General features: G+C 36.5%; 1 long non-coding RNA gene across 1 annotated transcript; it reads right to left on the minus strand.

Annotated features, from left to right (window-relative positions):
* Positions 1-6,726: 6,726 nt before the first annotated feature.
* On the minus strand, positions 6,727-9,456 carry LOC132630425 (uncharacterized). Its single transcript, XR_009578581.1, has 2 exons — positions 8,682-9,456; positions 6,727-7,959 (listed from the first exon to the last, which is right to left on the minus strand). It is a non-coding gene; the product is annotated as an uncharacterized LOC132630425 (long non-coding RNA).
* Between the last annotated feature and the right edge of the window lie 3,687 nt (positions 9,457-13,143).

Here is a 13,143-nt window from a genome sequence, read left to right on the forward strand (position 1 = left end):
TTCCAGTTTGATTTAAGAAATGATTTTCGGTGTTGTTTACCAAATTGGCAGGCATGACATTCTGTAGAACTTTCTTCCAAGAAAGGTTTCTCCACTAGCTTCATTTTTTGCATTTTTACAAGCCCTTGATAGTGATAGTGCCCGAGTCTCTTATGCCATAACTCAACAACATTTTCTTTTGCTGAATACACTATCTGCTCTTCCTCAAGTGGATCTAATGAGAAACTTCTGCCTCTCATTTTGACTTTAAACAAGTATTGTCCCGAGGGATCCTTGATCAAGCAATATTTATCTTCAAAATTGAGTTTGAAACCATTTTCTAATAACTGACCAACGCTTAACAAGTTCTGGTACAAGTCAGGTTCATAAAGAACATCATATATTGTTTTAGTACCTGATTGTGTCTCAATTGCAACAGTTCCCAAGTTTTTGCTGGAATGTGACCACCATGGCCTATTCTAACCTTTGCAACTTGAGTAGGCTTCAATTCTTTGAAGAGTTCTTTATCATAAGTCATGTGGTTTGTGCATCCGCTATCGATCAGCCACGACTCACTTGAAACATTGCTTGCAAAACATGATGCAACAAAGAGTTGATCCTTGATAAGTTGGTATTTTACCAACTTATTTCTTCTTTAATCTTAGATTGTTGCTATGTTTTGATTAAAATAATAGTGCATTTAATGTTGTTTACTTCCATTTTATAGGTTTATGTGATTTAGAAGTGATCGGAAGAAACCAAGCGAAAATAAAGTCAAAAAGAGGCCAAATTGGATAAAAAACTGCACAGTTTTGCAAAACTGTCAAAAGTGGACAGTTTTGCAAAAACGGGACAGATTTGCAAAAAACGGGCAGAACTGCAAAAACGAAAATCTGGGGCATATTTTGTCATTTTTTGGACTTGGAAAAATGGGGGAAACATAACAGGAAGACTTGGGGGAAAACATTATCATCTTTGACATAACACACAAGTTCTTGGAGGCTAGGGTTCATCACCAACACCTTGGAAGAGAAGATTTGGAGGCACCAATGAGAAATTTTTTACCCATTTCTCCATCTCTTGCTATTTATTGAATATTTATGTGTGTAGTATTTCATTTCAATATTTGAACCTTGTTTATGGAAGTATACATTGTTTAAGTTTGGATTGAATCTCTTGTTTTGCTTATGTGTTGAATGATTTTATTCCTAATGAAGTGGGTTATTGTTTTTTTAATTAATCTCATTTTGAATGATTCTTAAGGGAGTAGGTAACCCTAAGACTTGCCCATTTATTTCGATTTAAACTTGGAAGAGGCAAACTCGGGATTGGGAAAGATTAATTAACAAAATTTGGGGCGTTAACCCTCATCTAATGGAAATCGACCTAGGGATAGGCGACACCACTTGTAGCCATATTTGGGTGTTCTTAATGCTCCTAATTGCTTTAGGGATATTCAATTAGGTAGTCTAGTTAGTCTTCGGAAGAAGCTAATTTAGAGTCATTATCCGAGGCTAAGTAATATAAACTCACCATTATTTGTAAATCATGAAGTACATTGGATCGTTACTTGAGCGTAGTTTCCCTTGTATCCATGCTTGTGGTCATTGATCATTTTACTTGCTTTCTAGGTTAGTTTACATTTTTGCATTAGTTATACTTTTCTCCAAAAAACCAAAATATTATCTATTGTTTGGCATAGCTATTATTGGTGATAATTCCTACTTTTTCTAATCGCCTATATATTGTTCTCTGTGGGATTCGACCCCGACTCATAGTTGGGTAAATTATATTTGCATATGACCGTGCTCATTCTAATTAATAGGGTGGATTTGGACGTTATCAAAAATGGCGCCGTTGCCGGGGAACAATTTGGCGTATTTGGGTTAGTTTAGGATTTAAGCTAACTTGCTTTGGTCCAAACTTTCTTTGCTTTATTTTATCTTTAAAAAAAAAAAAAAAAAAAAAACTGACCAATTTGTGCTAAACTGCATAGTTTCTGCAGAACTGTCCAGTTTTTGCAAAACTGTCCAGTTTTTGCTTCTGCAAAACTGTCCAGTTTCTGAAGAACTGTTCAGTTTTTGCAGAACTGTCCAGTTTTTGCTTCTGCAGAACTGTCCAGTTTTTGCAGAACTGTCCAAAAAAAAAAATAATGGCATCATATAATGAAAATTGGTTGGATGGTAGTTGTTCATACTTTGATGACCCTTGTCCCTATTGCGGAGGACCCCACTCTTGGCAAAATTGTTTAAAGTCTCCCGGGGGAGGATTGTGCGCACAATCTCGAACCCATGAGTGGAGCATATGTGATAGATGTGGTGGTCAAAATGGCCATTGGGCTAATTGTGCTTATGTGTCCTTCCCTTCCCCGAACCCCCACTATGACGATTCTACTTTTTGTTGTGACAATGATAGGAAAATGGAAGTGGAAGAAGTTGAGAATGGACAAAATGGAGAGTTCAAGCTCATGATGGAATGCCTACTTGAAGGAGGAAATGAAAAGCAAAAAGCCTTGGAGGAGTACTTGGAAACTAGTCTCCAAAATGGCTTGATCAATGAATACAAAAACCTTCCGTGGGCATTTGAACAAAATCAAGAAGAATTCTCAAATGCTCAATATGAGGAGAGAATGCCCATGTTGGAGGCCAATCGTGAAAAGGAGGAATCAAGAATTGAAAATCCTCCAAACGAATCCATTTTCATTAGAGATGCCAAAGAAGAAAAGAAATTGGAGTCAACCGTTGTCTTGAGAAAAATGGTGGAAGTTGACTCTAGTTTGGGGGAAAATGAGAATGTCAAAATCCGGAAAAATTTGCAAATTGGGAGGTTGAAGTCTCACTCCAAGCCTTTTTCAACATTGGATTTGTATGGTGATATGGGAATTGAGCCACATACATCCATGTTGGATGGTGAAGAAGAAAGACAAGTGCCTTACATCTTGCAATTCGAAAGAGTAAGAAGGAAAAATGACATTCCGCATTTAAAAGCCAAGAAGTGCAAAATGAAGAAATTAACGTTTGGCTTGTTCATCTACTTACCACCGCCCCATGAGCGTCATCATGATCTTGATTCAAAGTTGGGGCGCAAATTCATATCTTCCAAATGAAAGGAAAAGTGGTAAAGGTAACCGTCGTGCCGCGACGTTAACTTAGGCGCTTGGTGGGAGGCAACCCATCGTTTTAAAAAATTTAAATCATTTTTGAAATTTGAATTTTTGGAATGGTTTTGCTTATGGTTTTTGACTAATCTGCAAAGTTTCAAAAATTTTGGAGTTGTTTTGAGCAGGTCGGATTTCCGGACAGCCCCAAACCAGTAGCTGCTGAAAATTGCAGAAACTGTCCAGTTTTTGCTTCTGCAAAACTGTCCAGTTTTTGTAAAACTGTCCAGTTTCTGTAAAACTGTCCAGTTTCTGAAAAACTGTTTAGTTTTTGCTTCTGCAAAACTGTCCTTTGTTGTCATTGTGCAGTGAGGACACTGCAATATTTTTAATTGGGGGTGGCATGTGGTAGCATGTTATATTTTGGTTATGCTTGATTGTGTGCCCTTGCCGGGCTTGTTTTATAACTGTTGGTGTGGCTGTGGATAAACGTTACAAATGGAACTTGCTCAAATTTCTAAAAATTTCGTTCTTTTGGCATGTTGTAGATTAGTCACTTTTATTATTTTATTTCCGTTCTTAGTTAGGTAGTTTAGGAGTAAAAATGGTGTTGGGATGTGATTTTTTGCCCCTTGGCTAATTTTTGGCTTGCTTGGTACCAACTTATTTAAACCTTGGCATGTGAATTCTTGATTTTTGAAAAAGAAAAATGATTGAAGTAAGGTTTCTTGTTGTGACTTTTAGATTCAATTTTTGGCTCTTACTTTCACTAATTAGTCTCTTTAGGCTATGAGTGACTTTTTGAGTTCATTTGTTTCAATTGATTCTTGGATACATATTTCACTTGAGTTTGCATGTGCCATGTGTAGTGAGGTTTTGTGAGTTCTTTTGCATTACTTGTGGTCTAGAACTTGCCCGGAATGTGTTTCAAGGCGAAATCCTAGACTACACTTGATTTAAAAAATGATGTTAGGCCTTCCTTGGACCGTTTTTGCCCCCTAAATATCCTACCCTTGCATGTTTTCCCTAGTTAATCCCTTTTGAGCCTTTAACCTTTTCTTTGAAAACCATGTTACAAGCTTTACCTTGTTTTTCATTGATCCATCTTTTGGTACTCTACCTCCTTAAGTGCGTTGAAAGTGCAAACATAGGCTAAAAGCCTAAGTTTGGGGGTGATGGTTGGAAAAGTTGTTATGAGAGAGTTACTTTAAAGGTGAAAAGGTGAAAGAAAAAAAAAATTGAAAACTTCCTTGTTATTTTGAAAAAGAAAAAAAAAGAAAAATGAAGGAAGAATAAAGAGTTGTGATTAATGGGAAGACTAAGTGGTGAAATAAAAAAATGAAGAAAGGGGTGGAAAAGTTTCAAAGGAAGTGTGCGTTGAATGTTGAAAATTGTAGTGCTTAGGGAGGTTTGAGTCACTTTTACCCAAATTGTGCCCTACCTTAACCAAAAGCCTAAATTACAACCCTTTAAGTCCTAATTGATTTTGAACCAAGTGTGTCTACATTAGTGGAGAAATACATGAAGGGCAAGCTTATGGTACTACTTGTGTGCATTTGAACATCTTTGTGAGAGAGAGAGTTAATTCTTTCTATTTGATATCTCATTTGAATTACATTTTCTAAGTGTGGGATTCTCTCTTGAGTGTGAGGGCACATGAGAATTTAAGTTGTGAATTTGTTCCATTTTTCAATTGAGAGGAATGAACAAAAGAAAGTTGTTTTGTGATAATGAGGCAACTTTTGAAGCTTTAGTGTCATGACGTGATTGCTACTTTGATTAACTTGGTGTTTGAGCACTTGAAATGAAAATGAAGTTTTTTTGAGAAGAAGTTGGTGATTCATATGTTTTGGATTAATTGTTGGTACCAATCAAAGTCATGTGTTTGTGCTTAAAGTAGACCTTTTTGACTTGGTATGATGTTGGTGCACTTTTGAATGGAGTCCTTTGAAGGAAATTATAATTTGATTTGCTTGAGGACAAGCAATAGTTTAAGTTTGGGGGTTTGATAAGTTGGTATTTTACCAACTTATTTCTTCTTTAATCTTAGATTGTTGCTATGTTTTGATTAAAATAATAGTGCATTTAATGTTGTTTACTTCCATTTTATAGGTTTATGTGATTTAGAAGTGATCGGAAGAAACCAAGCGAAAATAAAGTCAAAAAGAGGCCAAATTGGATAAAAAACTGCACAGTTTTGCAAAACTGTCAAAAGTGGACAGTTTTGCAAAAACGGGACAGATTTGCAAATAACGGGCAGAACTGCAAAAACGAAAATCTGGGGCATATTTTGTCATTTTTTGGACTTGGAAAAATGGGGGAAACATAACAGGAAGACTTGGGGGAAAACATTATCATCTTTGACATAACACACAAGTTCTTGGAGGCTAGGGTTCATCACCAACACCTTGGAAGAGAAGATTTGGAGGCACCAATGAGAAATTTTTTACCCATTTCTTCATCTCTTGCTATTTATTGAATATTTATGTGTGTAGTATTTCATTTCAATATTTGAACCTTGTTTATGGAAGTATACATTGTTTAAGTTTGGATTGAATCTCTTGTTTTGCTTATGTGTTGAATGATTTTATTCCTAATGAAGTGGGTTATTGTTTTTTTAATTAATCTCATTTTGAATGATTCTTAAGGGAGTAGGTAACCCTAAGACTTGCCCATTTATTTCGATTTAAACTTGGAAGAGGCAAACTCGGGATTGGGAAAGATTAATTAACAAAATTTGGGGCGTTAACCCTCATCTAATGGAAATCGACCTAGGGATAGGCGACACCACTTGTAGCCATATTCGGGTGTTCTTAATGCTCCTAATTGCTTTAGGGATATTCAATTAGGTAGTCTAGTTAGTCTTCGGAAGAAGCTAATTTAGAGTCATTATCCGAGGCTAAGTAATATAAACTCACCATTATTTGTAAATCATGAAGTACATTGGATCGTTACTTGAGCGTAGTTTCCCTTGTATCCATGCTTGTGGCCATTGATCATTTTACTTGCTTTCTAGGTTAGTTTACATTTTTGCATTAGTTATACTTTTCTCCAAAAAACCAAAATATTATCTATTGTTTGGCATAGCTATTATTGGTGATAATTTCTACTTTTTCTAATCGCCTATATATTGTTCTCTGTGGGATTCGACCCCGACTCATAGTTGGGTAAATTATATTTGCATATGACCGTGCTCATTCTAATTAATAGGGTGGATTTGGACGTTATCAATCCTCCTCCTGTTCATTAACAACTCAAGCATCTGCTTCCTCTTGCTGAGTTTTATTCTTGCAAATGATTGCTTCGTGCCCTAACTAATTGCACTTACTGCACTTAGCATCAGGCCTTTTCTAACACTTGAAAGGTGCGTGTCCATTCTTGCCATAATGCTTACAACAACAACAACAACAACAACAACAACAACAACAAGCCCAGTATAATCCCACCATGTGGGGTCTGGGAGGGTAGAGTGTACGCAGACCTAACCCCCACCTTGAAAGGTAGGGCGGTTGTTTCCGAAAGACCCTCGGCTCAAGAGAGGAGAACAAGAGAGGAAAAACAAGACAAAAGGTTAGATAGGACCAAGCATATCGAAAACAATATGAAAGCAAGGAATAACAAAAGCGAGAAAGTCATGGTAGAACAGTCCGGAAAGAAAGGAGCATTAACTACTATAGATAACTAAGATAACCAAAGTACAACGGCCCAACAAATATAAGCAGCAATCAAATGCAGAAATCAAATGACAATAAACAAATGAGCAAAACTACAACTACTATGGTGAAAGGATTAGCCACCTAGCCTTCTATCCTAATCTGAGTCCTCCACAACCTCCTATCTAAGGTCATGTCCTCGGTGAGCTGAAACTGTGCCATATCCTGTCTAATTACCTCTCCCCAATACTTCTTCGACCTCCCTTTTCCTCTCCTGAAACCGTCCATAGCCAATCTCTCACACCTCCGCACTGGGGCATCTGTGTCTCTCCTCTTCACATGCCCAAACCATCTCAGCCTCGCTTCCCGCATCTTGACTTCCACCGATGCCACTCCCACATTGTCTCAAATATCTTTATTCCTAATTCTATCCCTCCTAGTGTGCCCACACATCCACCGCAGCATTCGCATTTCCGCGACTTTCATCTTCTGAACGTGAGATTTCTTGACTGGCCAATACTCCGCCCTGTACAATAAGGTCGGTCTAACCACCATTTTGTAGAACTTGCCTTTAAGTTTTGGTGGCACTTTCTTATCACACAGCACTCCGGAGGTGAGCCTCCATTTCATCCACCCTGCACCAATACGATGTGAAACATCATCGTCGATATCCCCATCTCCCTGTATAATAGACCCAAGATACTTGAAACTTCCTTTCTTTTGAATGGCCTGGGTACCAAGCCTCACTTCCTCGTCAGCCTCACGTGGTAGGCCACGGAACTTGCACTCCAAGTATTCTGTCTTGGTCCTACTCAATTTAAATCCTTTAGACTCCAACGTCTGTCTCCAGCCCTCTAGCTTATCGTTAACTCCGTTGCGAGTCTCGTCAATCAGGACTATGTCATCCGCGAACAACATACACCAAGGCACCTTACCTTGTATTTGTCGCGTCAATTCATCCATCACCAGGGCGAATAGAAACGGGCTAAGAGCTGGTCCCTAATGCAACCCAATCATAATAGAAACAGGATTGTTTGGAAAGGGAGTAATCTCGTATTCATCTTCTACAGCCTCCCAGAGATCCAAAGCTTCCAGATATGTCTGCATTCTAACATCCCAGATCTGATAATTTTCTCCATCGAAAGCTGGTGGGGCCATTGAAGAAAAATTTGCTTCTTTGTCCATGAATCTAATAGATGCACACACACAGGTCCCTCAAGATTTAAAGCTCTGATACCAATTGTAGGTTTTAGAATTGTTAAGGAAAATAACACAGCAAAGGGAAACCAAAATAAAGCAGCGGAAAAGGATTAAGAAAATATAGAAGCATAAGAGTTTATGAACCAGTGAAAAAAATGCATACTTTATTGAATGATCTCCAACTTATTAAATAGCCAATATACAAACTGAATGCAGGTAAATAAGCATAATAGAAACAATCCTATTTGCTATGCTAAAAATTAGAATACTGCTAACACTTTCCCATAGAATAGGAATACTAATTTGAATAGGAGTCTTATCTAAAAATCTGGAGAAAGATAAAACAAGTCACGTGCATTCCTTAAAGCAACTTTGAACACTATCCTTAATTATGTGCTTTACCGATTTTTGAAAATAATAATAATAAAAAAACTTTTGCTTCTTTAGTTTCCATGTCTCGCGACAGATAAAAAAAAGTGGACAAGTTAATGTTGCCTTTTTGATAGTGAAACTTAAAATCACATACATATTTGCTAGGTGATATGCTTTCATAGAAGATATGCATTGCACAGAAAGACAATTTGTACACATATTAAGTGTTGAAATCTGCCATGGAAAGCAACAATGTGCTCAGAAGTTAAGCTTGCTATTATCAGCCCCTTCAAATCTCTTGTATATTTCATCAACAAATTCTTGCCATCTAACACTGCCCTTACTTGTATAATAGGAAAAATACCAAGATTCAGCTTTACCTTGAAGATAGAGCACTGCAATTTCTTGTTTCTGCTCAGGATCTGATATGTGATGATAATGGAAGTATCTATTGGCTTTTCTCAATCATGAACAAGGGTCAACACCATCAAAGAAAGGAAATCCAGATGAGGATGGCGGTTATCTCCTTGATTTCGACCCCATTGATTGTCATTTTGTTCTCCTGCTCTGTTCCTACTGGTCGAACCATCCAATGGTTGAGCATCTCTGGAAGCACAACCCAGTATCCCATCTTGATTGGGAATACGTTTCTCCATCAAGAGTTCCATCTTCCTTCCCAAATCATCGAGCTTCGAGTCATGAGACTCAAACTTCTTACTAGACTCAGCTATACGGTTTTAAGCTGAGCATCAATTTTCTTTACTAGTTCTTCATTGGACTTAAATCTAGTCTCTATTATAGTCATTTTTGGGCCAGGATTTTCTCTTATACCACATTATAATGATACTTAATTGTATGTAATTGCAAACACAATGTAAACAAAGGAAATTGGGAATTTTATTGATTGTACTGAAAGATTACAAACTATCACTGTAATAGAACTGTTACAAGGTTACAAGCTTAGAACCACAAGCTTGAGATAGTCGGCAATGGTGGATGACCTGAGAATAGAGAAGAAATATAAGTGAGGAAGATGAAGTAGAATTTAGGTAAGAAGAAGAAGAGAATTTGAGAGAGATGAAGTAAATATCAGAAATTCACTAACTGATTTGCCTCCAGCTGGGTTCGATATAAGAACCTCTGATAACAGCCCAATCTATTAGGTCCGTTAGATCATGACAGCTCATGAAAGTTGTAACTAATCCCATACGTTCATTTAAGTGTCACATGCCACTCACGTGCTGACTTATTTGTTGACCGAACGCAATCCCTTTCCCATTTCAAGCGTCTACTTTCCCAAATCAAACACACCCCTAAACGAATTACCCCTTTTCCTCAATTGGATCGTTACAAATTGATAGAATTATGAAGTATGAGTAGCTTGAACTTTGTGATTCCTCAAGTTTATTAGTGTATGTTTCTTAGGGTCGTTCAATTCTTTAGGCTTTAATGGCATACATCTTTTTTTTTCTTTCTTTTTTTTATTTTTTAAGAAAACTACGTACTGACTTTTGGTCCAATTTTTGTTTTGTTTACTTGTTGCTAAACTAAGGTTAAGTGAAAGATAGGCCATATACTTCATATACTTCTATCTGTTACTTGATGCATGTGTTCTTTGGAGATCACTAGAATTAATTATGTTCTAAATGTTCTGTGTGGCTATACAAACAATAATAAGAGAAGATAAAGCTTTATTTTCTATATGGGTTTGCAAGAGAAAAAAAAAAAAAAAAAAGAGAGATGATGGAGATGTTATGTTTGTGGGACCGATGTAAGTGCTAGGATCTATCCACAAGGTTTAGGGTATTTCACATCCTATATATACATGGTTTTCCTTCATAATTGTGTATCCTTGTGAATATACCTTTCATTGAAAAAATAAAAGTGGTGATAATCATGATTTTCTTCCCCTCGAGAGTTTTAAAATTGTATGTTCTTATTTTTGTTATTATTGCTCGAATTGGCATTGTATTCATAACGAGAGAATCTATTGAGAATTTACATGTATCCAAGGTATCTATTCTTTACTGTCGAGGATTATTGAGAAGCTCTTGCATGCATTAAATTGTGGCGCTCCACTGTTAATAAGGTTCTTTACACAAAGGGAAACATTTAAAAAAAAAAAACTATTCATACTTGGAAAAGTGGAGGGGGAAAATATGCATTACAATCATAGCATGGTTGTCATGGATACTAAGGCCTCATTTGTTTGCAGTTAATATAGGTCTAAATCTGAATGGTTCAGACCTTAGATTATTAAGTGTGTTTATTTACATTAAGATTTAAGCACTTATTTGGTCTGAATAGGTCTTAATCATTAAGACCTTGAATAAAGTCTTAATATCATTAAGAGGCATTTTCGTGTGGATAGTTTTCGCAATCACTCTGTCCATAACCACAAGCCACCGTCGTCAACCACTAGCTACTACCAACAACCACCTCTATCATCACAACCACCACTTGCAACCACCACCATTTCCAATCATTACTGTCAGTCGATATCACACCTACCATCTCCATCATTATAATTAAATCCACTACCACCGCGCTATCGTCGTCATTGTTGCCGCCACCTCCATTACCACTATCAACCACTACCACCGCGCTATCGTCGTCATCGCCGCCGCCACCTCTGTTACCACTATCAACCACTACCACTATTGCGGTCAATCCCTATTACTGAACAGCTCCATCATAACTAGCACCGCTCCCAACTACCACCAACACCAATCGTTAACCACCACACATTCTTGAGCTAGCACCACCAACATCGCTAACCACTAATATCAACCAACTCCTCCATCACAACCACCACCATCACTAACAACCACCATTGCGCTAGTCACTACAACACCAACCACCTGCACCATCAAAACCATCACCACCACTACAAGCCATCTCCACCATCAGTCGGGAACATATATGTTTCATTTTTTCTAATCAAATAATGATTTTATTTTACTAAAAGTTTATTTTATTAAAAAATTTATATTTTCTAATATTTAATCATTTTTATTGTATTGTATATTTATTATTTTAAAATAAATTAATTATGCATATTCAAATGTTAAAAAGAAATAGTTTTAATTATTCAGTGTTTAAATCTAGAGATATCACCTTAATCATTCAGATATCTTAATATCTTAATGCAAACAAATGCGGCCTAAGAGTTGCAAAAATGATAGTTCATAATAATTCAAATTATAAGCAATGCATATTACTAGATATGTGTACTCTTTTTCCTTCACTAGGGTTTTCCACAAGGTTTTTCCTAGTAAGAATATCTATTAGCTATGGACATCCAAAGAGGAGTGTTACTCTTCTCCATAATGTAACCCTTCCACTACTTCTCACCATTATGGTTTCAACTCTCACAGCCCATAACCCCCCCCCCCCCCCCCCCCCCCCCCTAAAAAAATGATCTTCCCTATGATCATGAGGGTTAATTCCATATTCATGATACCATTTAATGCTTCTCAATGTATGCCTATAAATAGAGTTATTGAGAATTATATTGGACACACTTGAAAACATCTCTTGCTCTCTACTTTTTTTTTGTCTACTTTCTTGTTTCATGTTGTATTTTTTGCGTCATTTATAACAAAATGGTAGTAATATGAAATTATTGTTTGAAAATCTAAAATCTAAAATCAAAAAACATAACACAAGTAGGGGTAAATTGGAAGAAAACAATTAATACCTTCTTTTGATTACGTGAAACCACTTATTTTGGACCAAAATGAAAATATAAAAACACCGTTTAATGTGGACCGGAAGATGGAATACTAACTTTTAGGGGCGAAATTCAAATTAAGGTATAAATTTTTTCTCAAGGAAAGTTTTTTCGTTGTTAGACCTAATCATAAAAGGAATGGACATAGTTAATAATAGTATTATTCAGAACAAATACTCCCTCCAGATAAAAAAAAGTGGTCACTTAGCCATTTGCACACCCCTTAAGAAAATACTAACTTCTAGACAGAAATAGGTGATTTGACTAAACTGTCCCTAATTAAATAGGTATTGGGATTTGATCACATAACACTTAATAAGGCCAAATCTGAAAAAATAAATTTAATTCTTTCTTGAATTGATAAGTGTATACTCTTTTTTACCCGAAAAAAAAAAGCTAATTAAGTAGACACTCGTTTTCATCCGGAGGGAGTCCTTTACTTTTTTGTTTTTCAGCCTTAATCACTCAAGGACGTTTTATTATTTTTCTGAAAGAAATTTGTCCTAATAAAACTATGTAAAACCAATCCAAATCAAAATAGGTTTAGGGTATAGGCATTGGATGATGATGAAGTCCGGAAATTAAATAAAAAGAGAGATGGATATGGACGCCATAGGCAGGAGTAAAGATTGCAAAATTGAACATCACTTTAGTGGTGAGTATGAGAGAGATCACAGGGGTCTAAAGGGGGATCAGAGAACCCACTATCGTGATCGTGATCGTGACCGTGACCATGACCGTCGTCGTGACCGAGCTCGTGAATATGATCGTGGCAGAAGGAACTAAGTCGGTGAAGATCATTCGCTAGAGCCTGGATAATTTAATTAGCTAGATCATGATATTTCTATGTATAATGCCTTTATGCCAACTCTTTATTTGGTTTATGTAACTTTTATGATTTAGTCCTGCTTAAAATTAATCTGGAAGCTATCTTACTTTTATAGTGGGGATTAAAATTGACAGAATTCTGAACTCTGAAATATGAGTAGCTTGAAATTTGTGATTCCTGAAGTTTATTAGTGTTGTATTCCTTATGATCATAGCTAGTGGCGCACTACAAGAAATAAAGACATTTGGCAACAAATTTGTTTTTATTGTCATAGATAGGT

Source organism: Lycium barbarum, chromosome 3 (genome assembly GCF_019175385.1).
Source record: "Lycium barbarum isolate Lr01 chromosome 3, ASM1917538v2, whole genome shotgun sequence".
NCBI lineage: Eukaryota > Viridiplantae > Streptophyta > Magnoliopsida > Solanales > Solanaceae > Lycium > Lycium barbarum.